Raw genomic sequence first — 23,913 nt, 5'->3', positions numbered from 1 at the left:
CATATAGAACACACATTAAAATATAAACATAAACAGTGTACAATATAATATACAATGTGTAATACAGATTTCATACATTCCTAGTTAACATTATTCATGCTACATTTTATTTAGTCAAATATACTTAAAAAAACCTTTATACCTTATTTTTTAGAAAACAATAATAATGAAGCACACATTAAAACATACAGCATAATGTCAACCATACACAGTATGGGAGGCAATGCTTAATAGCAATTTTTATATATATATATTTTCCTAGTTGGTATTACATTTGATTTTAAGCTATCATTTCACTAAACTTATAAAGGTCATACCTTGTTATGAGTGACATGTTGTATAAAGGCAAATTAATTTCAGATGACATGTGTGATTGGGAACAGACAGAGCACAGCAATTCCAATACTAGTGAACGTTAAGTTCTTTTGAAAAAATAAGTAGATGTCTCAATCAGCTATTGTCTCATAGTTTCAAGTTCTGTGTAATTTAAATTCGCCGCTAACTAAGTCGGCGTCCACAGGCGCTCAATGCGCATGACAAGCTGCAGTCAGATATTGCCCAATCGCTGCATACGCTCAAGAGTAGGCGTTGGCGATGTCTACATTCCTCCTCTGCGCTGAGTGCGCATGCCCGGCTTCAATGTTTCTGTCAAGTCAGGATCGCACAGTAGCGATCCTGATCCAGATACGTGGCACTGGCTGATAGGATTATGATGATAAGGGGCGTGAGGTGTATCGCAACCATAGTGCATCCTTCTAATCAGTAATATGTGGAGCCAATATTGCACCAATAAAGGGGCCAAATAAAGATATTAACTAAGGCGAGTACCAGAATTATCTAGTGGAGAGAGAAGATCTCTTGTTACACCAATAAAGGGGCCAAAAATAGAGCGTAGTGAAGGCAAAACACTAAAATTATCTGGTGGGGAGATAAGCGTTACTGCCAATTCATACTAATAGTGTCATATGAATTACAACAGTGGGGCATAAATCACCCAAGTCTGCAGTTAAACACTACAACTGTATAGGTTTCTAACACTGATTGGATATATAAATTGGGATGGATCAAGTGATATACTAAAGTAAAATGTTGAATTCCAGTAATAATAGTAGATAAATGTATACAATATGCATAACATTCATATATAACTGCTACTGAATCTAATCGCAGTTAAATGTCTGAGTGCATCCAGATGGAAAGCATAAGATGTACCACTTCAAAAACAGAGATAATATTAATAAATACCAATAGATGGTCAAAATCATATGTTTAAAATAAATTAATGTGATAGATATAATAACTATTATTATAATATCAGATCCAGTCAAAGTTAGCACACTGGTCTATAATGAGTTAATATGATGTTACCTAAGGTGTCTAAATATGATGGATTGTTGTAATAGTTCGAACTATAAACAGCTCATATATAAATATATGATATAGGGAGGAAAATCCTACCAATCTATAAAGGACATCTCTAATATGACATGATGTTCACAACAAAGACAAGTAATAATAACTAGTTGGTTGTATTATTCCATCAAATGAGTGATCTGAGAAAAGAAACTAATACCAATCTCTAAAGGACATATCTAGTGAGACATGGTGTTCACAACTGAATATGGACACATGATGATAAATAGTTGGTTATATTACTCCAACGTGGACCTATAGCAACAAATGTCTCATGGACTCATGGGTTATAGATTTGGTGCATCTACAAGTGTGTGCATATATGCAACCATATTGTGTGTGCATATAAATATATACATACACCCACCCACACCCACATATATACGCAAGATGGTTAGACATGTATATATATGGTCAAAAGACCAATTTGTCAGTTTCAAAAGTGTAGCCAGTTCTTATTTCTAGAGAAAATGACTTATATTCATAAATCAAATGCTGCCAAATCCACACATTCATTGAGGCCTTCTGGGGCCAACGTGTGTAATTTGTGGATCCAGTAAGTCTCTCTGCGTCGTAGAGTGAGCATAGCATTGTGGCTATTTCGAGATATTTGTTCTATAGGAAGTATAGAGAGTGTTTTAGCACTACCTTTGTGTGCATAAGCACAATGTCTGGAGAGGCTGTGTTTCAAGAATTTCCTTTTGATGTTATAAGTGTGTTCGCCCCATCGTTTTTTGATGGTGCGTCCGGTGCGTCCTATATATTGGACCCCACACACACAACTGACAAGATAGACAACATAGGTGGACTCACATGACATCCTCTTTGTGATTTTAAATTGTTCTCCTGTCTGGTTGGAAGAAAATGTGTTTGTTCCACTTTTCACGACTTTGCACATGTTACACCTCGACTTAAGACATTTGAATATTCCATGTCTTGGTAAAAAATTACCCAAAAAGGTCCTGTTAATTCCTGTGTTATAGTTGTGATTGCCCACCTTATCCCTCACCACTTTACTGGGAGCCAGTTTGTTCTTAAGCGTGGGCGCCCTTCTAAATACTACCCTCGGTTTTCTGGAAGTGTCCATAAACATTGGCCTATCATTTGTAATGATCCATATCTTAAGGAATACACTTCCAGAAAACCGAGGGTAGTATTTAGAAGGGCGCCCACGCTTAAGAACAAACTGGCTCCCAGTAAAGTGGTGAGGGATAAGGTGGGCAATCACAACTATAACACAGGAATTAACAGGACCTTTTTGGGTAATTTTTTACCAAGACATGGAATATTCAAATGTCTTAAGTCGAGGTGTAACATGTGCAAAGTCGTGAAAAGTGGAACAAACACATTTTCTTCCAACCAGACAGGAGAACAATTTAAAATCACAAAGAGGATGTCATGTGAGTCCACCTATGTTGTCTATCTTGTCAGTTGTGTGTGTGGGGTCCAATATATAGGACGCACCGGACGCACCATCAAAAAACGATGGGGCGAACACACTTATAACATCAAAAGGAAATTCTTGAAACACAGCCTCTCCAGACATTGTGCTTATGCACACAAAGGTAGTGCTAAAACACTCTCTATACTTCCTATAGAACAAATATCTCGAAATAGCCACAATGCTATGCTCACTCTACGACGCAGAGAGACTTACTGGATCCACAAATTACACACGTTGGCCCCAGAAGGCCTCAATGAATGTGTGGATTTGGCAGCATTTGATTTATGAATATAAGTCATTTTCTCTAGAAATAAGAACTGGCTACACTTTTGAAACTGACAAATTGGTCTTTTGACCATATATATACATGTCTAACCATCTTGCGTATATATGTGGGTGTGGGTGGGTGTATGTATATATTTATATGCACACACAATATGGTTGCATATATGCACACACTTGTAGATGCACCAAATCTATAACCCATGAGTCCATGAGACATTTGTTGCTATAGGTCCACGTTGGAGTAATATAACCAACTATTTATCATCATGTGTCCATATTCAGTTGTGAACACCATGTCTCACTAGATATGTCCTTTAGAGATTGGTATTAGTTTCTTTTCTCAGATCACTCATTTGATGGAATAATACAACCAACTAGTTATTATTACTTGTCTTTGTTGTGAACATCATGTCATATTAGAGATGTCCTTTATAGATTGGTAGGATTTTCCTCCCTATATCATATATTTATATATGAGCTGTTTATAGTTCGAACTATTACAACAATCCATCATATTTAGACACCTTAGGTAACATCATATTAACTCATTATAGACCAGTGTGCTAACTTTGACTGGATCTGATATTATAATAATAGTTATTATATCTATCACATTAATTTATTTTAAACATATGATTTTGACCATCTATTGGTATTTATTAATATTATCTCTGTTTTTGAAGTGGTACATCTTATGCTTTCCATCTGGATGCACTCAGACATTTAACTGCGATTAGATTCAGTAGCAGTTATATATGAATGTTATGCATATTGTATACATTTATCTACTATTATTACTGGAATTCAACATTTTACTTTAGTATATCACTTGATCCATCCCAATTTATATATCCAATCAGTGTTAGAAACCTATACAGTTGTAGTGTTTAACTGCAGACTTGGGTGATTTATGCCCCACTGTTGTAATTCATATGACACTATTAGTATGAATTGGCAGTAACGCTTATCTCCCCACCAGATAATTTTAGTGTTTTGCCTTCACTACGCTCTATTTTTGGCCCCTTTATTGGTGTAACAAGAGATCTTCTCTCTCCACTAGATAATTCTGGTACTCGCCTTAGTTAATATCTTTATTTGGCCCCTTTATTGGTGCAATATTGGCTCCACATATTACTGATTAGAAGGATGCACTATGGTTGCGATACACCTCACGCCCCTTATCATCATAATCCTATCAGCCAGTGCCACGTATCTGGATCAGGATCGCTACTGTGCGATCCTGACTTGACAGAAACATTGAAGCCGGGCATGCGCACTCAGCGCAGAGGAGGAATGTAGACATCGCCAACGCCTACTCTTGAGCGTATGCAGCGATTGGGCAATATCTGACTGCAGCTTGTCATGCGCATTGAGCGCCTGTGGACGCCGACTTAGTTAGCGGCGAATTTAAATTACACAGAACTTGAAACTATGAGACAATAGCTGATTGAGACATCTACTTATTTTTTCAAAAGAACTTAACGTTCACTAGTATTGGAATTGCTGTGCTCTGTCTGTTCCCAATCACACATGTCATCTGAAATTAATTTGCCTTTATACAACATGTCACTCATAACAAGGTATGACCTTTATAAGTTTAGTGAAATGATAGCTTAAAATCAAATGTAATACCAACTAGGAAAATATATATATATAAAAATTGCTATTAAGCATTGCCTCCCATACTGTGTATGGTTGACATTATGCTGTATGTTTTAATGTGTGCTTCATTATTATTGTTTTCTAAAAAATAAGGTATAAAGGTTTTTTTAAGTATATTTGACTAAATAAAATGTAGCATGAATAATGTTAACTAGGAATGTATGAAATCTGTATTACACATTGTATATTATATTGTACACTGTTTATGTTTATATTTTAATGTGTGTTCTATATGGTAGCAACTGATTGGTTGGGATCATATTACTGATTAAGTAGACCCATCCCACTACCACCTGTTTAATATCAATTAATTTAGGTTTAGGGTATATCTAGCAAGTGTTCAGTAAACATTTTATGAAGCCTGATGAAACAGCCATTGGCTGAGAAACGCGTTGCCTGTTATTTTTACAATTTTATTAAAGTCACTTTTTAATATTTTGAACACTTGCTGCATCTTTCTTTGGGATATATATCTTTTATCCTTTTCCTGAGGATTAATTCCTTTTCTGGATCAATTGTGGGATCCTTTTGCACCTCTGGATCCATTTGGATGTCTGGCTACAAGTCTGTTGGGTGACTGAATTGACCCCTTCATGCCTCTATAGCACCACGAGAGGTGCTTTACACTTTGTGAGTATTATTCATCTCTTTGCTTGTATTGACACCTTTGCACCAGCAATACTAGGCCATATTGGCACCTGTGTTTTCCTTCTGTCTATACAGACATCAGCTCCTGTGCAGGAAGTTGGTCTTCTGGGTGACCAAATAGATCCCAGACCGTATATCTAGCACTAACTGAGGTGCTCTACTAAACGTGAGTTTACTCATCACCTTAAGATCTATTTATTCTGGATCAAACAATATTGGGCCATGTGGCGCTTCTGTCTTTTCTCTTCATAGATTCCAGATCAGACCTACTGTGCTCCCATCAAGGCTTCCTCATAACGCCATAATACAACACCTTAAGGAAAGACTTTTTTTATGAGATAAACGGAGGGTCACAGCTTATAACACCATAGAGACATATTCAGTCACTCATTTCTAAACAACCTGAGGCTACAGTTTTAGTGTGCAACATCCCTGCCTCCATCAACCAAATAATAAAACAAGTCATTATTTTATTGGTGGCATTAACATCGGAACTTAAACCTTCCCTGATGGCCTCTAAGAGAAACGCTAAGCCAGAAAAAAAAACTGACAAGTACAGCAACTATGAACTCTTTCTTTCCTAAACAAGATTCAGAGGTCATAGAACAATCACAAACACACAATATTAAGGACACTCCTCAGCTAGACTCGCTGTCTGTCACCCCATCCTCACATATGGATCTATTAACACAAATCCAATCTAACATTTCACTACTCCCATACAAATCTGACCTTGCAGATCTGACATCTTTTATTAAAACAGAGATGTCTTCTTTGAGAAAGGACATTAACGAAATGGGGTCCAGATTGGATTACTTAGAGGAAGGCCAGGACACATTAAATAACATGGTGTCCGACGTTAATCATCAGCTGACACAACATGAAACGATTATCCAGTCTCTCCAGCTGAAAGTAGAGGACTTGGATAACAGGAATAGGAGAAGCAACCTGAGGATACGTGGGGTCCCAGAAGAGGCAACCAGGGAGTCATTACCTTCATAACTTTTGCAATTATTTGAATACATCATACCAACCCTCAAACTTTCCGAAACATCTATGGAGAGAGCACATCAGTCACTGAAAACCATGCCAACTCTGCCTAACCCGCCAAGAGATATCATTATAAAATTTGCCAATTATTTGGATAAGGAAGCAATCTGGAAACAAGTCAGATTACAACGGGAAATCAAATTCCAAACTTACAGTATACAAATCTTTCAAGATATCGGCCTTGCCACCATCGAAAAACGTAGAGAAATACGTTTCATTACACAAAGCCTTCAAGAGAGGAAAGTGAAATACCGCTGGGGATTCCCCTTCAGCCTTATAGTTCAGAAGGAGAGGAAGACATATATATATATATATAAAGAACCAAGTGACCTGGCCTCCTTCTCTAAAGGTCTAAACATTGACTTTTCACAAACTAACCTACAAGCTTCTACATCGTACCGGGGGTGGCTCCTCTCCCCCAAAGAACACAGTGGGCTACCGTCCAGCACAAGAAAAAGAAGATGGAAGACTCCACAACTGCTACTTGAACGCTCATTACGCTTAAACGGTGTTAGTTCTTTTCGCTGTCCTCTAGAGATGGAAATCTTCCAGTTGACAATATATGGACTGATAAGTATATCCACTGTTACTGTTATAATCTTGTTTACCTATCTCTGATCTACACTGTGAGATCCAACCAGAAGTTATAGTTTGGTTATAGTTTATAATTGCCATAACAGTTGCTAAATGTTAAGTTACTGCTTAGGGAGTTTCTGTTTACTTTATAAAGGTATAATTAGCCTGAGCAGTGCTATGTATTAGAGACATAAATGTCTGGTTGAAACCCCATAGCTAGATTAATCTTATGCTATTTTCCTGTTGTCAATTAGATAACTAGGGGCATATGTAATTATAGCATAAACGAGACGTTTTTTCACCACAATGATATGTTATCTGTCTAACCTCTGTAAGCACCACAATGTTGTGTTATTGGTTTCACGTTTGTAAATATGGATGTTAGGTTATTATGTCTAATAATCAAAACGTCAACTTAATGACGTCAGATGGGTAAAAACATTAGGTTACATATGTTATTTAGAACATAACCACAATATTTTTAATGTCGACAATGTGTTATAGGTACAATGGTTTAATAGGCAATAATATTCATTTTGGCAGGCTAAATACCTAGATAAAATAAAATGGAAAATCCCTCTCATATTTATATCATTAATAGAAGAGCCGGAGACTTAGATAAAGACATGCTACCTTATGTTGGAAGACATGTCAATCCTTGATCCACATATCATTTGCTCATTGTTTTTGATCCTTTTATTTTTAGGTGGTGATCCTGTCCTGTAATCCCAAACAGACTATCAAACTAGGCAATAATATTCATTTTGGCTGGCTAAACACCTAGGCAATATATAGGCTGATAAGTATATCCACTGTTACTGTTATAATCTTGTTTACCTATCTCTGATCTACACTGTGAGATCCAACCAGAAGTTATAGTTTATAATTGCCATAACAGTTGCTAAACGTTAAGTTACTGCTTAGGGAGTTTCTGTTTCCTTTATAAAGGTATAACTAGCATGAGCAGTGCTATGTATTAAAGACATAAGTATCTGGTTGAAACCCCATAGCTAGATTAATCTTATGCTATTTTCTGTTGTCAATTAGATAACTAGGGGCATATGTAATTACAGCACAAATGAGACGTTTTTTCAGCACAATGATATGATATCTGCCTCACCTCTATAAAACACCACAATGTTATGTTATTGGTTTCCCATTTGTAAATATAGATGATAGGTTATTATGTCTAATAATCAAAACGTCAACTAAATGACGTCAGATGGGTAAAAACATTATGTTATATACGAGGTTATTTAAAACATAACCACAATATTTTTAATGTCGACAATATGTTATAGGTACATTGGTTTAATAGGCAATGAATGTTCATTTTGGCTGGCTAAATACCTAGGTAAAATAAAATGGAAAATCCCTCTCATATTTATATCAAGCCGGAGACTTAGATAATGACATGCTACCTTATGTTGGAAGACATGTCAATCCTTGATCCACATATCATTTGCTCATTGTTTTTGATCCTTTTATTTTTAGGTGGTGATCCTGTCCTGTAATCCGAAACAGACTATCAAACTATGCCCTCATTTAAGGTACTCACACATAGTGCTTATTATCTCTACACACCACCCTGATTATAGCTAAACAACAGACTCAACCTTCACCCACAAACGACCTACACTTATACTCTGTTAATGCTAAAGGTCTCAATATTCCTAACAAAAGATCAGTGGTTCTGAGACATTGTTGCAGTCATGGAACTGACTTAATGTTTCTTCAAGAAACACATTTTAGAAAGGCACGTGTTTTTGGGCTTCAAACAAACATAAAAAACATGGAGTAGGCATTATAATTAAGAGAGGTATTCCCTTTTTAGAATTGCAAACAATCAAAGACAAAGAGGGAAGATATATTATCTTAATTGGCATGTTATATAACAGACCTGTAACCCTCATATCTGCATATGCCCCTAATTCCGGTCAGCACTCCTTTTTTAGAAAACTTTCTAACCTAATATTAGATAACCAGAAAGGTATACTTATTATGTGCGGGGATTTCAATGTAGCATTGATCCCTGATATGGACGGTTCATCACGCCACTCATTTCCTTCTTCCCACATAAATAAAAATCGCACTTCAAAAGCATTGTAGCACATGATGTATGGAGAATATTACACCCCCAAGGGATTACTCATTCTATTCATTTCCACACGAGATATACACTAGGATTGACTATATATTCGCAGACGTGGGGGGTTTGGCACTATTTAAAAATGCAAAAATGTGTCCGATAACATGGTCAGACCATGCTTCATTAGTTAGCTCTTTATCTTGGCCATCTAAACCCACAAAAGACTTCATCTGGAGACTGGACGACTCTTTATTAACAGACCCACTGAATGTTGTAAAGATCAATAAAGTGCTCACTGAATATTTTCAGATCAATACCAATTCCGAGACTTCTCCACAACTGCTGTGGGAAGCACATAAGAGTGTAGTTAGAGGCGAATTGATGGCCATAAAAGCATACATTAATAAAACCAAAAGAGAATCCCTCAAATCCTTTCTACTTAAAATACAACACCTTGAAACTAGACACAAACATACCCCGTCAGATAGGGACATACTAGCGGAACTTACATTGGAAAGACAAAAACTTGCATCACATTTATCTAAAGAGCATAAACGAAAAGCCTTACACAACCAACAAAAACACTATGAGGGACGTAACAAATTCGGTCGCCTTTTAGCTAGGTATCTCAAACATAAGGCACATAAGAAATATATCCTGCAAATTATTGACGAGAAGGGATATTGACTCTTCCGAAGCTTTTTCTGCAAGGGCTTTGGAGGCTCATATAATATTGTTACCAAAACCGAACAAAACACCAGTCCTCCCCGCAAATTACCGCCCCATTTCGTTATTAAACACGGATATCAAATTTTTTGCGAAAATATTAGCCCATAGATTAAATGGAATCCTCCCCAGTATCATCCACCCGGACCAGATTGGTTTTATCCCGGGGAAACCAAGGACAACACGGTCAGAGCCCTGCATTTAATCCATTATGTTAAAAGTAACAATATACCTTCTGTATTTTTTGCAACCGATGCAGAAAAGGCTTTTGACCGTGTTGCCTGGGGCTTCTTAAAAGCCACCTTGACACATATGGGCCTAGGCCCCCAAATAACAACTAGGATTTTCTCTTTATACTCCCACCCCAGCGCACGTATTTTAATAAATGGATCCCTTTCCACCCCTTTCCCTATAACCAATGGGATGCGACAAGGATGCCCGCTATCTACCCTCTTGTTTACCTGTGTAATAGAAACATTAGCTACAAGCATTAGACATAATCCACAAATACACGGTATCGATATTAGCCCCCAACAGTATACGGTCTCCCTTTTTTCAGATGACATGCTTTTCTCCCTCTCAGACCCTGGGGAATCAATTCCACACTTGGTTACAGAATTTGAGACATTCCATAAACTATCCAACTTCTCCATTAATAAGACCAAATCCGAAATTTTAAATATAAACCTGAACAACTCAGACTTGACAGCCATCAAAAAAACTCACCACATTCTCGTGGTGCCCTTCTGCACTAAATTACTTAGGAATTAAACTCGCCCCTACACTTGATAATATGTTTACACTGAACTATATTCCAATTAAATGTGCAATCATTGATGACCTCTCTTCGTGGAGATCTAAACAGATATCTTGGCTAGGACGTATAGAGGTCATTAAAATGAATGTATTCCCGAGAATACTATATTACCTCCAAACATTACCTATCCCCCTCCCAAAGAACTATTTGCCCTCTATACAAAAAGCATTCAGGGATTATATATGGAACAAAAAACCACCAAGAATTAACCAACACACAATGCAATCCCCCAAAATACAGGGACTGGGAGTCCCAAACCTTGAATTATATAGACAGGCTATATTTCTACAAAGGATTGTGGACTGGAACATTCACTTTCCCCATAAACAATGGGTCCCTTTAGAGCATTTAATATCCCAGAAACCCCATCTTGGACGCTTGTGCTGGGGTGACTCCAACAAACTTAGAACTACAACATATGACAACCCTGTGACACACGAGACTTTTCAGGTCTGGATGAAGACTATTAATACATTACTATTTATTTCCTCTATCCCATCCCCACTGACATCTTTATTAGAGAATGGTGAATTTACATTACGTCCCTTTTGTAACTTCTCAGTAACAGAGACGGTTAACAGAGACTATGCAGTACGATCTATGATTGTAAATGAATCTCTGCGCACACAATCTGATCTAGTAGCTGAAGGACATGAATGTTTTGCTAATTGGTTCACATACAGACAAGCTAGAAATTTCATACTTAGCCATAAGGGACACAATAATATGACAAGACCACTGACAAACTTTGAATCACTATGCATACTGACCCCCCCGCTTAGGCATACCATGTCAAAAATCTATAAATTGTTGATTCAGAAGCCACCAGGATACATACTTCCATATTTAGAGAGATGGGAAACTGATCTTGGAATTATTATTCCCCCTCAGACGAGCTCCTCGGTGCTCCAGGCCACCATGAAATCTTCCATTTCTTCCTCCATTCTGAAGATTAACTTCAAATTGTTACACAGGTGGTATTTTACTCCACGGAAATTACATAGTCTATTCTGATCACAACCAAACCAGTGTTGGAGATCTGGGTATGTGAACAGTAATGCCGCACATATGTGGTGGTGGTGTAACACCATTCAAAATTTTTGGAGACAGGTGATCAATGAGATAGAACTTATAGTGGGAGTTGTACTTCCATTAGACCCCCTGATATGGCTTCTGAATAAACCCCCTAACATCAAATATAAACCTTATCTCTGTCTATTTCGGATCATGACCAACGGGGTTAAGATACTGGTTGCTAAAAATTGGAAACATAGTGACGCTCCTTCACTGGATATGTGGGTAGGGAAGGTTTCAGATTTGATTGAATTGGAAGAATATTATTACCTTAAAAATGAGAAAATGGAGATTTATGCCGAGATGTCCCATTCCTGGGACGCGTATATACAAACTAAGGATAAAGTACATAAGTGAGATATAGACCTTATGGGATGCAGCAGACGGGACAGGACACATCTTCTCCCCTTCCCTTTTCCCCCTTCCTTTCCTTTTTGCCCTTTTGGTTTTTCTTATAATCGGAATATTAGATATCTCCTCAAGGAGTATTTGACACTGTTACTGACCTCTAAAGAGGTTTAAAAGAAAATTGAGTTACTTTATACTGTTACAACATATTTTTCAAATCAGACATGTGACTCATTAAAATGTGAAAACTGTTGGAATTGAATAGCAGAGGAGCTGCATCTTCTAATATTTGTATTACTTTATTTAATTTTCAATAAAGTTGTTTTAAAAAAAATAAATAAAAATAACCTACTAACTGGGCTTTAATAACCTACTAACTGGGATTCCTCTCTCCTGCCTCTCCCCCCTTCAATCCATCCTTAATGCCTCTGCCAGGCTGGCTAAGCCACCTTTCCTGATACACACTATCTACTGCACAACTCTGCAAGTCCCTTCACATTTGCAGCATTATTATATCCAAAATTCTCACTCTGACCTACAAAGCCCTTACACCAATGCTGCCCTCCACTACCTGTCCTCACTAATCAATAAATATACTGTAGCACACCCACTAAGATCCAACAATGACACAGTGATTTTCAACTTTTATTTGCTGTGGCACACTTTTTTTTCATTAAAAAATCCTGTGGCACACTTTTTTTTCATTAAAAAATCCTGCGGCACACCACCATCCCAAAATTTTACAAAAGCACACATTGTAGCCTAACAGCATATATAAATATATATATATATATATATACACACTGTACTGTGTTGTCATGTCATGCCATGCCTCCTACAAACTATACATGACATTGACATTCATTCACAAACATAATGATTGTCTGTGAATGAATGTCAATATGTCATGGTTGTAAATGATGCCTGATGAGCCTGTGACATACCTTCCATTATTTCAAAATTTGAAAGAGGGAACTGTTCTGGAGGAGGAGCAAAGCTGCGCCAGCATGCATGGGGGATTGAAGTGTTGCGGCGTGTAGAGCCGGCACTAGACACGTGTTGTGGTGGGTGGGGGTTCCTTCCAAGTGTGAACACGGGTCGGGGAAGCGAGCTGCCGCTGCTCTGTTACCCTCAGTCATCATCTCACTCAAAATAAAAAAAACGGCCCAGAATAAAAAACAAGCAAAATTTAAAAAATATGTCCCCTGTTGTCAGTCTGCCGCGGCACACCTGAGGATCTCTCACGGCACACTGGTTGAAAAACACTGTTCTACCATAACCACCTCCCATGCTATACTGCAGGACTTCTCGTGTGCGGCACCAACGCTTTCTGGAACTCACTTCCTTGTGCCATCAGATTTTCCTCTAATATGTCCTCCCTAAAGACATTTTTGTTCAGGGAAGTCCATCACCCAACTCAGTAACAAATAAATTCAACTTGCCTTATAGTTGCCCTCATTTAACTCTGCATTAACATCAATCTCACCTTTGCAGTCGTCACTTCCTGTATCTCACCCTCCTACCCTTTTAGATAGTAAATTCCCACGGGAATAGGGCACTCAATTGCTCCTTTATTTGTTTGATACATTTTGTCCTGTGTCTTAATTAAATATATTGGATTGTACTTTGTGACTAAATCCCAACAGGTGAAAATATGCCACTATCCATACTCCAAATTCATCCTTCCAACAAGACAAGATTGTCAGGTGCCAGTGAGGTGGGAGGTGTTTTAAAGAGGGGTTTTAAAGAGCTTTGGGGTTTGGGAATCTTTGCCTCCAACTAGTGGCAGGGCAGAGTAATTCCGAGGAATAATGAATCGTGGACTCTCGCCACCTGCATGAAAGAAAAAGTGTTAACATGCACATACACAAGAGATAATTATAAACTGAAAACACTACCCCTAATTACCCAACTTGATAAAGAATGTACAACCTGAAGTCCTGCTAAAGATCTAATTAAAGCGGAACTGGACAAATAAACCCCAAGAAAAAGACGGATATAGATCAGAAAGTCAAACAGACAATTAAAATACCCTTACACTACATTGTCTTCTGTTGACAAAACTGTCTTAGGACCTTTCACTGATCTGTGTAAGTATATCCAATTGCCAAAATCTCCAATAGAAAGTACTCAAAGCCATGCATGTAGGAGCTAATTATCTAAAGTCAGGGTAGACTTTAGTCACTTTTTTGTATGGAGGCACAGTACATGATGTAATATTAATACTCAAACATTTCAGAGAAAGTTATTTAATCTTTATGCCATTACTGAAAATCCTATGTTACAATCAGACTTTACAGTCTCTTTCAAGGCATGGTTCTTAAATTTGTAAGAAACATTAAGGGGACAGTCAAGTCCAAAAAAAAAACAACAACTCGTGATTCAAATAGGGCATGTAATGTTAAACAACTTTCCATTGTACTTTTATCACCAATTTTGCTTTGTTCTCTTGATATTCTTAGTTGAAACCTAATCCTAGGAGGTTCAGATGCAAATTTCTTAGACCTTGAAGGTTGCGCCTCTGCATTTGACAGTTTTTCCCCACTAGAGGGCGTTAGTTCATGTGTTTCATATAGATTTACTATTTAATAACAACCCGGTTAACACAAAGCATGTAAGCCGATATTAGGGTGGTGAACTCACAATTAGGTAGCATAAACAAAGAGCTATCTAGTTAACAGCCAAAATGACTGACACTTACTATTAAATGGCTACCAGAGATTCACCTCCCCATATCAATACAAAACTATATTATAGTGTTAATTTAAGAAACTCGAACCGTGAAAATTTTACAGCGGTAGTTAAGATTTAAAAATTATATTTAACCCAAGGAGCAGTGCAAACGCCCGACGCGCGTTTCGCCACTGCTTTTTTTTTTTATAAATAATAATTTAATAAATGTATCCAGTCAAACCCTTACTTTTCTCTTCGCTATGGTACTTCATATAACCCCACAATAGTGTTTTAAGTGTGCCACAATAGTGCTTCTTTTCTCTCTCCACCTATATTTATTCATAACATAGGCGCTAGGCACTGCCCTCCTCTAGGTACTTACGAACGTAGGAGGGATTAGGGTGTATGTGTTCTTTACCCCCATCTCCCTGATTTAATCAAGGAACCTTTGTCCCTTTAACCCCTTAACGACCAACGACATACAGGGTACGTCCTACAAAAAAAGTTACTTAACATCCAAGTTCCTTAACGACCCTGTACGTCGTTAGTCTTTCCAAGCGGTGGAAGCATTCCTGATCGCTTCCATGTTATTGCAGTGATGCCTCGATATTGAGCCATCCTGCAATAACATTTGTTAGCAGTCCGATGCAGAGAGAGCCACTCTGTGGCCCTCTTTGCATTGGCCATCCATGTCCATGATCGTTGGTGGGTGGGAGCCAATGCAGGGAGGCGGGTTGGCGGCCATCGGTGAAGGAAGTGCTCCAGGGGGGGGGGGGGCACATGCACGGGTGGGAACGCTACACTATGGCACAATACACATTTTTGATAAGATGGGAGAGAGGACTGGGGAGGGTGGGAATTTTCAGCTAAGAGATCTGGGAGGGGTTGGGGGATTGGATATTGAGGAGGGGCAGCTACACTACAGAAAATATTGAATAATTTTATAATAAATAAATATATATATATATATATATATATATATATTTTAAATACCATATATTATGGCAAACTGGGTACTTGCAGACAGCTGCCAGTACCCAAGATGGCGCACAATAAGGTAGAGGGGAAGGGTTAGAGAGCTGTTTGGGTGGGGGGGGGGGGGATCAGGGAGGTTGGGGGCTAAGGGGGGATCCTACACAGCAGAATCATGTTAAAAAAAAACAACAAACAAATAAAAACTTATTTTAGTTCTGGCAGACTTTCTGTCAGTACTTAAGATGGCGGAGACAATTGTGGAGTGGGGGAGGGAAGAGAGCTGTTTGGGAGGGATCAGGGTGTGGGATGTGTCAGGTGGGAGGCAGATCTCTAAACTAAAGCTAAAATTAACCCTACAAACTTCACTGCTGGTCATAATACACGTGTGGTGCGCAGTGGCATTTAGCGGCCTTCTAATTACCAAAAAGCAGCGCCAAAGCCATATAAGTCTGCTATTTCTGAACAAAGGGGATCCCAGAGAAGCATTTACAACCATTTGTGCCATAATTGCACAAGCCGTTTGTAAATAATTTCAGTGAGAAACCAAAAGTTTGTGAAAAAAAATTGTGAAAAAGTAAACTTTTTTTTTATTTGATTGCATTTGGCGGTGAAATGGTGGCATGAAATACACCAAAATGGGCCTAGATCAATACTTTGGGTTGGCTTCTAAAAAAATAAATATACATGTCAAGGGATATTCAGGGATTCCTGATAGATATCAGTGTTCCAATGTAACTATCGCTAATTTTGAAAAAAAGTGGTTTGGAAATAGCAAAGTGGTTTGGAAATAGCAAACTGCTACTTGTATTTATTGCGCTATAACTTGCAAAAAAAGCAAAGAACATGTAAACATTGGGTATTTCTAAACTCAGGACAAAATTTAGAAACTATTTAGCATAGGTGTTTTTTGGTGGTTGTAGATGTGTAACAGATTTTGGGGTCAAAGTTAGTTGTGTTTTTTTATATTTGTTTATCATATTTTAAACTTTTTTTATAGTAAATTGGGTACAGTAAACGAGTAAGAGGAAAATCACAGATAAAAACACAAACACAGCAGAAATGTAAAAATAGCCTTGGTCCCAAACGGTCAGAAAATGGAAAAGTGCTGTGGTCCTTTAAAGGGACACTGAACCCAAATGTTTTCTTTCATGCTTCAGATAGAGCATGAAATTGTAAGCAACTTTCTAATTTACTCTTATTATCAATTTTTCTTCGTTCTCTTGTTATCTTTATTTTAAATGCAGGAATCTAAATCTTAGCAGCCAGCCCATTTTAGGGTTCAGCACCATGGATAGCGCTTGCTTATTGGAGGCTTACATTTACCCACCAATAAGCAAGCATAACCCAGGTTCTCAGCCAAAAATGGTCGGCTCCTATGCATTATATTCCTGTTTTTTAAATAAAGATAGCAAGAGAACGAAGAAAAATTTATAGTAAATTAGAAAGTTGCTCATAATTGCATGCTCTATCTGAATCATGAAAGAAAAAAAAACAGAATTTATGCTTACCTGATAAATTACTTTCTCCAACGGTGTGTCCGGTCCACGGCGTCATCCTTACTTGTGGGATATTCTCCTCCCCAACAGGAAATGGCAAAGAGCCCAGCAAAGCTGGTCACATGATCCCTCCTAGGCTCCGCCTACCCCAGTCATTCGACCGACGTACAGGAGGAAATATGCATAGGAGAAACCATATGATACCGTGGTGACTGTAGTTAGAGAAAATAATTCATCAGACCTGATTAAAAAAAACCAGGGCGGGCCGTGGACCGGACACACCGTTGGAGAAAGTAATTTATCAGGTAAGCATAAATTCTGTTTTCTCCAACATAGGTGTGTCCGGTCCACGGCGTCATCCTTACTTGTGGGAACCAATACCAAAGCTTTAGGACACGGATGAAGGGAGGGAGCAAATCAGGTCACCTAAATGGAAGGCACCACGGCTTGCAAAACCTTTCTCCCAAAAATAGCCTCTGAAGAAGCAAAAGTATCAAATTTGTAAAATTTGGCAAAAGTGTGCAGTGAAGACCAAGTCGCTGCCTTACATATCTGGTCAACAGAAGCCTCGTTCTTGAAGGCCCATGTGGAAGCCACAGCCCTAGTGGAATGAGCTGTGATTCTTTCAGGAGGCTGCCGTCCGGCAGTCTCATAAGCCAATCGGATAATGCTTTTAAGCCAAAAAGAAAGAGAGGTAGAAGTTGCTTTTTGACCTCTCCTTTTACCAGAATAAACAACAAACAAAGAAGATGTTTGTCTGAAATCTTTAGTGGCCTCTAAATAGAATTTTAGAGCACGGACTACGTCCAAATTGTGTAACAAACGTTCCTTCTTTGAAACTGGATTCGGACACAAAGAAGGTACAACTATCTCCTGGTTAATATTCTTGTTGGAAACAACTTTTGGAAGAAAACCAGGCTTAGTACGCAAAACCACCTTATCTGCATGGAACACCAGATAGGGCGGAGAACACTGCAGAGCAGATAACTCAGAAACTCTTCTAGCAGAAGAAATTGCAACCAAAAACAAAAATTTTCCAAGATAATAACTTAATATCTACGGAATGTAAGGGTTCAAACGGAACCCCTTGAAGAACTGAAAGAACTAGATTAAGACTCCAGGGAGGAGTCAAAGGTCTGTAAACAGGCTTGATTCTAACCAGAGCCTGAACAAACGCTTGAACGTCTGGCACAGCTGCCAGTCTTTTGTGAAGTAAAACAGATAACGCAGAGATCTGTCCCTTCAGAGAACTTGCAGATAATCCTTTCTCCAAACCTTCTTGTAGAAAGGATAGAATCTTAGGAATTTTTATCTTGTTCCATGGGAATCCTTTAGATTCACACCAACAGATATATTTTTTCCATATCTTATGGTAAATTTTTCTAGTTACAGGCTTTCTAGCCTGAATCAGAGTATCTATTACAGAATCTGAAAACCCACGCTTTGATAAAATCAAGCGTTCAATCTCCAAGCAGTCAGTTGGAGGGAAACCAGATTCGGATGTTCGAATGGACCTTGAACAAGAAGGTCCTGTCTCAAAGGTAGCTTCCATGGTGGAGCCGATGACATATTCACCAGGTCTGCATACCAAGTCCTGCGTGGCCACGCAGGAGCTATCAAGATCACCGAAGCCCTCTCCTGATTGATCCTGGCTACCAGCCTGGGAATGAGAGGAAACGGTGGGAATACATAAGCTAGGTTGAAGGTCCAAGGTGCTACTAGTGCATCTACTAGAGTCGCCTTGGGATCCCTGGATCTGGACCCGTAACAAGGAACCTTGAAGTTCTGACGAGAGGCCATCAGATCCATGTCTGGAATGCCCCATAATCGAGTTATTTGGGCAAAGATTTCCGGATGGAGTTACCACTCCCACGGATGGAATGTCTGACGACTAAGAAAATCCGCTTCCCAATTTTCCACTCCTGGGATGTGGATTGCAGACAAGTGGCAGGAGTGATCCTCCGCCCATTGAATTATCTTGGTCACTTCCTCCATCGCCAGGGAACTCCTTGTTCCCCCCTGATGGTTGATATATGCAACTGTCGTCATGTTGTCTGATTGAAACCTTATGAATTTGGCCTTTGCTAGATGAGGCCAAGCCTTGAGAGCATTGAATATCGCTCTCAGTTCCAGAATGTTTATCGGGAGAAGAGATTCTTCCCGAGACCATAGACCCTTAGCTTTCAGGGGTTCCCAGACCGCGCCCCAGCCCACCAGACTGGCGTCGGTCGTGACAATGACCCACTCTGGTCTGCGGAAGCTCATTCCCTGTGACAGGTTGTCCAGGATCAGCCACCAACGGAGTGAATCTCTGGTCCTTTGATCTACTTGAATCGTCGGAGACAAGTCTGTATAATCCCCATTCCACTGTCTGAGCATGCACAGTTGTAATGGCCTTAGATGCATTCGTGCAAAAGGAACTATGTCCATTGCTGCAACCATCAATCCTATTACTTCCATGCACTGCGCTATGGAAGGACGAAGAACAGAATGAAGTACTTGACAAGAACTTAGAAGTTTTGATTTTCTGACCTCTGTCAGAAAAATCCTCATTTCTAAGGAATCTATTATTGTTCCCAAGAAGGGAACTCTTGTTGACGGGGAAAGAGAACTTTTTTCTATGTTCACTTTCCATCCGTGAGATCTGAGAAAGGCTAGGACGATGTCCATATGAGCCTTTGCTTTTGACAGAGACGACGCTTGAATCAGGATGTCGTCCAAGTACGGTACTACTGCAATGCCCCTTGGTCTTAGAACCGCTAGAAGGGACCCTAGTACCTTTGTGAAAATTCTCGGAGCAGTGGCTAATCCGAATGGAAGTGCCACAAACTGGTAATGCTTGTCCAGAAAAGCGAACCTTAGGAACTGATGATGTTCCTTGTGGATAGGAATATGTAGGTACGCATCCTTTAAATCCACCGTGGTCATAAATTGACCTTCCTGGATGGTAGGAAGGATCGTTCGAATGGTTTCCATTTTGAACGATGGAACCCTGAGAAATTTGTTTAGGATCTTGAGATCTAAAATTGGTCTGAATGTTCCCTCTTTTTTGGGAACTATGAACAGGTTGGAGTAAAACCCCATCCCTTGTTCTCCTATTGGAACTGGATGAATTACTCCCATCTTTAACAGGTCTTCTACACAATGTAAGAATGCCTGTCTTTTTATTTGGTTTGAAGATAATTGAGACCTGTGGAACCTTCCCCTTGGGGGTAGTTCCTTGAATTCCAGGAGATAACCTTGAGAAACTATTTCTAGTGCCCAAGGATCCTGAACATCTCTTGCCCAGGCCTGAGCAAAGAGAGAAAGTCTGCCACCCACCAGATCCGGTCCCGGATCGGGGGCCATCCCTTCATGCTGTTTTGGTAGCAGTGGCAGGCTTCTTGGCCTGCTTACCCTTGTTCCAGCCTTGCATCGGTCTCCAGGCTGGTTTGGGTTGAGAAGTATTACCCTCTTGCTTAGAGGATGTAGAAGTAGAGGCTGGTCCGTTTCTGCGAAAGGGACGAAAATTAGGCTTATTTCTAGCCTTAAAAGACCTATCCCGAGGAAGGGCGTGGCCCTTTCCCCCGGTGATGTCTGAAATAATCTCTTTCAAATCAGGACCAAACAGTGTTTTGCCCTTGAAAGGGATGTTAAGCAATTTTGTCTTGGAAGACACATCCGCTGACCAAGACTTTAGCCAAAGCGCTCTGTGCGCCACGATAGCAAACCCTGAATTTTTCGCCACTAATCTAGCTAATTGCAAAGCGGCATCTAGAATAAAAGAGTTAGCCAATTTAAGTGCTTGAACTCTGTCCATAACCTCCTCATACGAAGATTCTTTATTGAGCGACTTTTCTAGTTCTTCGAACCAGAAACACGCTGCCGTAGTGACAGGAACAATGCATGAAATTGGTTGTAGAAGGTAACCTTGCTGAACAAACATCTTTTTAAGCAAACCCTCTAATTTTTTATCCATAGGATCTTTGAAAGCACAACTATCTTCTATGGGAATAGTAGTGCGTTTGTTTAGAGTAGAGACCGCCCCCTCGACCTTAGGGACTGTCTGCCATAAGTCCTTTCTGGGGTCGACTATAGGAAATAATTTCTTAAATATAGGGTAGGAACAAAAGGTATGCCGGGCCTTTCCCATTCCTTATTTACTATGTCCGCCACCCGCTTGGGTATAGGAAAAACATCGGGGGGCACCGGAACCTCTAGGAACTTGTCAATCTTACATAATTTCTCTGGAATGACCAAATTGTCACAATCATCCAGAGTAGATAATACCTCCTTAAGCAGTGCGCGGAGATGTTCTAATTTAAATTTAAATGTTACAACATCAGGTTCAGCTTGTTGAGAAATGTTTCCTGAATCTGAAATTTCTCCCTCAGACAAAACCTCCCTCCTGGCCCCTTCAGATTGGTGTGAGGGTATGTCAGAAACGTTATCATCAGCGTCCTCTTGCTCTTCAGTGTTTAAAACAGAGCAATCGCGCTTTCTCTGATAAGTAGGCATTTTAGATAAAATATTTGCAATAGAATTATCCATAACAGCCGTTAATTGTTGCATGGTAATAAGTATTGGCGCACTAGATGTACTAGGGGCCTCTTGTGTGGGCAAAACTGGTGTAGACACAGAAGGGGGTGATGCAGTACCATGCTTACTCCCCTCATCTGAAGAATCATCTTGGGCACTATTATCTGTGGCATCATTGTCCCTACTTTGTTTGGACACTATGTCACAATTATCACATATATTTAAATGAGGAGACACATTGGCTTTCATACATATAGAACATCGCTTATCTGATGGTTCAGACATGTTAAACAGGCTTAAACTTGTCAACAAAGCACAAAAAACGTTTTAAAATAAAACCGTTACTGTCACTTTAAATTTTAAACAGAACACACTTTATTACTGAATATGCGAAAAAGCATGAAGCAATTGTTCAAAGTTCACCAAAATTTCACCACAGTGTCTTAAAGCCTTAAAAGTATTGCACACCAAATTTGAAAGCTTTAACCCTTAAAATAACGGAACCGTTTTTACATTTAACCCCTATACAGTCCCAGGTATCTGCTTTGCTGAGACCCAACCAAGCCCAGAGGGGAATACGATACCAAATGACACCTTCTATAAGCTTTTTCAGTGGTTCTTAGCTCCTCACACATGCATCTGCATGCCTTGCTTTCCAAAAACAACTGCGCATTAGTGGCGCGAAAATGAGGCTCTGCCTATGACTAGAGAAGGCCCCCATCTGAAAAAGGTGTCCATACAGTGCCTGCCGTTTTTTAACAACAATCCCCAAGATTATAATAACTATAAAGAGTTATAATCTGCCAAATATGCTTAGCAAAGTAATCGTTTTAGCCCAGAAAAATGTCTACCAGTTTTTTAAGCCCTTATAAAGCCCTTTATTCTTTTACTTAATCTAAGAAAATGGCTTACCGGTCCCCATAGGGAAAATGACAGCCTTCCAGCATTACAAAGTCTTGTTAGAAATGTGGCCAGTCATACCTCAGGCAGAAAAGTCTGCCAACTGCTTCCCCCAACTGAAGTTACTTCATCTCAACAGTCCTGTGTGGAAACAGCAATCGATTTTAGTAACGTTTGCTAAAATCATCTTCCTCTTACAAACAGAAATCTTCATCCTTTTCTGTTTCAGAGTAAATAGTACATACCAGCACTATTTTAAAATAACAAACACTTGATTGAAGAATAAAAACTACATTTAAACACCAAAAAAACTCTTAGCCATCTCCGTGGAGATGTTGCCTGTGCAACGGCAAAGAGAATGACTGGGGTAGGCGGAGCCTAGGAGGGATCATGTGACCAGCTTTGCTGGGCTCTTTGCCATTTCCTGTTGGGGAGGAGAATATCCCACAAGTAAGGATGACGCCGTGGACCGGACACACCTATGTTGGAGAAATTGGGTTTAGTGTACCTTTAAGGGGTTAAAGGGACAGAAAACTCAAATTTTCTTTCATAATTTGGATAGAACATACAATTTTAAACAACTTTCCAATTTACTTCTATGATAAAATTTGCTTCATTATCTTGTTATCTTTTGCTGAAGGAAAAGCATTGCATTACTGGAAGCTAGCAGAACACATTTGGAAAGCCAAACACAAGAGAAAAATGTGTGCAGACACCAAACAGAAGCTAGCTAGGACATGTGTGTATTCTTTCAATAAGGGATACCAAGAGAGTGAAGCACATTTGAATATAGAAGTGAATTTCAAAGCATCTTAAAAATGACATGTTCTATCTGAACCAAGCAAGTTTAATTTTGACTTTCCTATACCTTTAAATATAATATATGTAATAGTTATACCTGCACACCAATATGTGTGTGATTGGTGTCCTTTTGACAGGTCCATTTCGACTGAATGCAAAACCTGGCTGACGATGGATATCCTGAGGATTTCCTGCATATGACCCATCATAACATTCGTTGATGGAAACATCTATTCTAGCACCTTTTGGATGATACTGGGGGAGAAAAAAAACAAACACATATGTGACTGCTCTGTAATGGACTTAAGAACTACATTTCATGGACTACAATTTGTCATTGAACTTATTGTCATAGGAATTATTTTTGCATTTGTGGCAGAAAACTTTCTTCTGTTGAGGAACATAGAAAAACAACATG

At 39.1% G+C, this 23,913-nt stretch overlaps 1 protein-coding gene across 1 annotated transcript in view; it reads right to left on the bottom strand.

The window, feature by feature from the left end:
- LOC128653847 (polycomb protein SUZ12) overlaps positions 1 to 23,750 on the bottom strand; it is a gene marked incomplete at its 5' end in the record, with an annotated part of 125,861 nt that extends 102,111 nt beyond the window's left edge. Inside the window, 1 exon segment of the mRNA XM_053707384.1 lies at positions 23,593 to 23,750.
- Positions 23,751 to 23,913: the final 163 nt, after the last annotated feature.

Source organism: Bombina bombina, chromosome 1 (genome assembly GCF_027579735.1).
Source record: "Bombina bombina isolate aBomBom1 chromosome 1, aBomBom1.pri, whole genome shotgun sequence".
In the NCBI taxonomy this organism is placed as follows: Eukaryota; Metazoa; Chordata; class Amphibia; order Anura; family Bombinatoridae; genus Bombina; species Bombina bombina.
Note: the sequence above shows the minus strand (reverse complement) of the source record. Positions and strands in the feature narration are given on the sequence as shown.